Genomic DNA, 5,147 nt, shown 5'->3' on the forward strand with positions numbered 1-5,147 from the left:
AATCTCTCCACAACCTCTCCAACATATAACATTTTGTGTTTTTTGGATTAATGCCAGCCTTGTTGTAGTGAGATGGAATCTCATTGTAGCTTTGATTTGCATTTCTCTAATGGCTAATGACTGTGAGCATTTCCTCATGTATCTGTTAGCTACCTGAATGTCTTCTTTAGTGAAGTGTCTGTTCATATCTTCTGCCCATTTTTTAATTGGGTTATTTGTCTTTTTGTAGTTGAGTTTTTGCAATAACGTAGATTTTAGAGATCAGGCACTGATTGGAAATGTCATAGCTAAAAACTATTTCCCATTCTGTAGGTAATCTTACTTTTTTTTGCAAAGTCTTTCGATGAGCACAGGTGTTGATTTTTAGGAGCTCCCAGTTATCTACTTTTTCTTCTGCATTGTTAGTAATGTTTTGTATACTGTTTACGCCATGTATTAAGGCTCCTAATATTGTCCCTATTTTTCCTTCCATGATCTTTATTGTTTTAGATTTTGTGTTTAGGTCTTTGATCCATTTTCAGTTCGTTTTTGTGCATGGTGCGTTTGCAGTATTTTTAAAGAGATCATATATTACGGTTCTAACTCCTTGGTACAAGTACAGATACCCAGATCCCACCCTAATCCTATGGAATCAGAGAAAACAAACAAAAAAACCCCAAACCCGTTGCGGTCGAGTGGATTCCGACTCTTAGTGACACTATAGAACACAGTAGGACTGCCTCCATAGGGTTTCCAAGGAATGCCTGGTGGATTCCATTGGCCGACCTTTTGGTTAACAGCTGTAGCTCTTAACTACTATGCCACCAGGGTTTCCAGAATCAGAGAAGGGGTGACAAATATCTATGCTTGACAAATGCCTGGAGGTGGCTGACCTGACGCCAAGCGTGGAATCACCTTCCAGGGTGTCTCAGTGACAAACATTTTTTTGTATAGTTGGGATGAGTGGAGGGATAAGAACCCTGAGGCCTGATATCCCAATGCCCTGAACAGCCTTTATCTTACTTAACCCTCACAAGAAACAAAAAACCCTAAGTCATCATTTTCTCACTTTCCTTAGCTCCCAGAAAACTAGGCTGTGTTGAAGAGTGCTCCCTTACATTGAAGCCCTCACTGCACAATGGCCTTTGCCGTCTCACTGGACAACCTCCTCACAGAGGCTAGCTGCCCCATTTGCCTGGATTATCTGAAAGACCCTGTGACCATTGACTGCGGCCACAACTTCTGTTGCTCCTGCGTCCAACAGTACTGGATTGATCTACAGGACTACTTCCCTTGTCCAGTCTGCCTCCAACAGTGTCCCGATGGAAGCCTCAGAAGGAACACTCAATTATGTAACATGATTGATATTGTTAAGCAACTTCCCACCAGGAGGAGCAAGAGGAAACGCCAGGAAGAGAAACCCCTGTGTGAGAAGCACAACCAGGAGCTTTCCCTATTCTGTGAGAAGGACCTGGAGCTACTATGTCCCCAGTGCAGGATCTCCTCCAACCACCAGGATCACCTCCTGATGCCCATTGACCAAGCTGCATCAAGTCACAGGAGAAAGCTCAAAAGCTACACTGAGTCCCTGAGGAAGCATGTTGGGGATGCCGAAAATGGGTTAAGTATGGCAGTCTCAAAAGTAGTGAAATTGAAGTGCAAAGTAGAAAATCAGAAGAGTGACTTACACTCAGAATTTCAACAATTAATACATTTCTTGGAAAAGGAGCAGGCAGAAATTCATGTTAGGCTCCTAAAAGAAGAGGAGGATGTTAACAAAAAACTAATTGCAAACAGAATCCAAATTTCAGACCATACTTCCATACTAAAAAATCTGTTAAGTGAAATAACAGAGAAGTGTGTGCAGGCAGACCCGGACTTACTGACAGGTATTGGAAGCATCCACAACAGGTATGAACTCCTAAAACCCCCAGCAGTGTTTTCGTATGAGCTGAAGAGGGAGCATTGCAGTCTCCCTCCACAATATTTTGGTCTGCAAAATATGATCAGCATATTTCAGGTAAATTTGATACTAGATCCTGAAACTGCCCACTCCAATCTTATTGTCTCAGAAGATAGAAAAACTGTGATGTATAGAATGATGAACCCAAACTGTCCTCAGAGTCCCTGGGAATTTAATGTTTACCGTTCTATCTTGAGTTCTGAGGGATTTGATAGTGGCAGACATTTTTGGCAGGTAGAAGTAAGAGGGACAGGTGATTGGTCCTTAGGTGTGTGTAAAGAATCATTCCCTAGAAATGCGATTACATCACCTTCCCCAAATAATGGATGCTGGCAAATTGAGCTCTGGAATAGTAAACTTGCTGCATGGGAGTCAGTAGACCTCACAAGGATTGGTGTTTTTCTGGACTGTGAGTTGGGAGAGATTTCATTCTACAATTTGAATAATAAATCACATTTTTGTACTTCCACTGTAATGACTACAGAAAAACTTATACCCTATTTCTCTATTGGACCATCTTCAAATTCTCTTGCAATATGTATTGTCAGAAATGAATGATGAACCTCCTGAGGTATCATTTTGTATGTTGCTATATTTTTTCCTATGATCATGGAGAGCATTTATAATAAAGAGTTTGACTCCGTTTTTGTTGTTTTACAGCTGATGTGTTTTTTTTAATAGACTATTTCTTTAGAGCACTATTAAGTTTACAGAAAAATTGTGCAGGCATTAGAGAGAAATCCCACATGCCCCCCTTCCATCCGCATACTGTCTCTATTATTATTAGCATGTTGCATTCATGTGACACATTGGTTACAGTTCATAAACATACTTGTTCATCATTATTAACTAAAGTCTATAGTTTACATTAGTGGTGACCTTTAGATTGTACAGTCTTACGGGTTTTGACAAATGCATAATGTCATGTGTCCAGCATTACAGCAAAATACAGAACAGTTTCACTACCTTGAAAATGCTTTGTGCTCCACCTGTTCTTCCCTCTCCCTCTCTCTCTCTGAACTCCTGGCTATCACTGATCTTTTAACTGTCTATTCCAGAATGTCATATATTTCGAATGATGCAGTAAGTAGCTTTTTCAGATTGTCTTCTTTAACTCCTGATCTTTCAAGTAGCTTGATCGTTCATTCCTTTTATTGCTGATCAGTACTCCACTGTATGCAAATTTGAAATACAAAACACAACACCATTTACATTAGCACTAAAATTTTAAATGCTTAAGTATAATGTCCCAAAATATGTATAAGATTTATGAGGAAAAGGACAAAACTCTAACGTGTGAAAACAAAGGAGATCCCAATAAATGGAGAGTGATGGGAAAATGGTCTGTGCCTCCTAATGTGGGCTGCCTACTCAGAGCCCTTGTGTCCAAAACATTTGTTGATAGCGGATGTTGAGAAGTGAATGTGTCTCCCTTTGCCATTTCTTAGGGTAGAAACCTGCCTCCCCGTTCTCAACAGAGAGTAGCTTTCTGTGTTCTGCTCATGTGTGGGCAGCATATGGCACCAGGTCTACCCCAATTCTGTATCTGTCCCCAGCAGGGAGGGAATGGAGTTTACCTGTATGACAAGAGGGTTGTGGACATCAGACCTGCTGTCTTAGTTATCTAATGTTGCAATAACAGAAATACCACAAGGTTTTAAAAAGAGAAATTTATTTTCTCGGTGTTTAAGAGGCTAGAAGCCTGAATTCAGAATGTCGGCTCTAGGGGAAGGCTTTCTCTCTGTGTAGCCTACGGGGGAAGGTCCTTGTCTCTTCTGCTTCTATTGGCTTGTTCCTTGGAGGTCTCTATGTGGCTTGGCATCTATCTTCCCCCATTTCTGTCTGCTCAATTTGCTCCTTTTATATCGTGTTAGAGATTGACTTGAGCCATATATCGTGTTAGAGATTGATTCGAGACACATGCTACACCAATCCTATCTCAGTAACAATAAAGAAAACCCATTCCCAATTTGGTTTATAACCACAGGCATAGAGGCTAGAATTTACAATTCATATTTTCATGGGACACCGTTCAGTCCATAACACCTGTCCTGCATCAACCATGGGAAGTGACTAACTGACCATGGGAACCAGTGCCTGTTAGTGAAGCTCACCTTGTTCTATTATCTCTTCTATTCTGCCTTCTATTCTGTGTTTTATTGATGACCTCAAACCCTGGCCTGACATGGAAGTGTTCCATGTTCATGGACAGGGAGACAATATGATAATGTCAATTCTTCCCCATTTCCTCTATAAATTCAAAGCAAACCTGATCAAAGTCCCAGAGAGTTATTTCATGGATATTGACAAACTGATACTACAGTTTACATGTAAAGGCAAAAGTAGAATAGCCAACACAATTCTGAAGAAGAACAAAATTGGAGAACTGACACAATGTGCCTTCAAGACTTATTATAAAGCTGTAGTGATCAAGACAGTGTGGTATTGCTGAAGGCATAGATCAGTGGACAGAATAGACATCACAAATACAGACTCACAGAAAAGTAGTCAATCGTCTTTGACAAAGGAACAAAAACAATTCAATGAAGAAAGGACAGTCTTTTAAACACATAGTGCAAGAACAACGAGACGTGCACGTACAAAAAATTAGTCTAGAAAAGAGCTTACCTTTTTCACATAAATTAACTCAAAGTGGATCATAGACCTAAATTTAAAACACAAATTTAGAAAATTTCAATAGATTATGTAGTAACAAATCAAGGTGACCTGGGATTTGGTGAGAACTTTTTATATGCAAAACCGAAAGCATGATTCAAAGACAGTTTTGTCCCTCTTTTTATAATTATCCACACTATTGAAATTGTCATTCCCCATCTCTTATAAGGAAGATTTGGGAACCTGCTGCAAATTATTTGCAGTTCTAAAATTAAAATAATTAAATAAATTAAAAAATTGCACTACTGATTCTTCAAAAACATATACCACAAATATTCCTCATTTACCTTTATATTGAAGGGGCAAAGAATGCTTAAAATAGATAAAGTAGACTTATAAAGAGGATTTTAAAAAGTCTCTACATATACTGAACTGAAATGAAGTGCAAAACACTACATCTTGAAAATGAACACAGAAACAAAAATGAGTTTCTATATTTGTATATACATAGGTTGTTTCTGGAAGAAAACATAAGAAAGTTAAGAATGGTTATGCTGGAGAGGAATGAGAGCTGATGGTCTGGGAAAAG

Source organism: Loxodonta africana, chromosome 21 (assembly GCF_030014295.1).
Source record: "Loxodonta africana isolate mLoxAfr1 chromosome 21, mLoxAfr1.hap2, whole genome shotgun sequence".
NCBI lineage: Eukaryota > Metazoa > Chordata > Mammalia > Proboscidea > Elephantidae > Loxodonta > Loxodonta africana.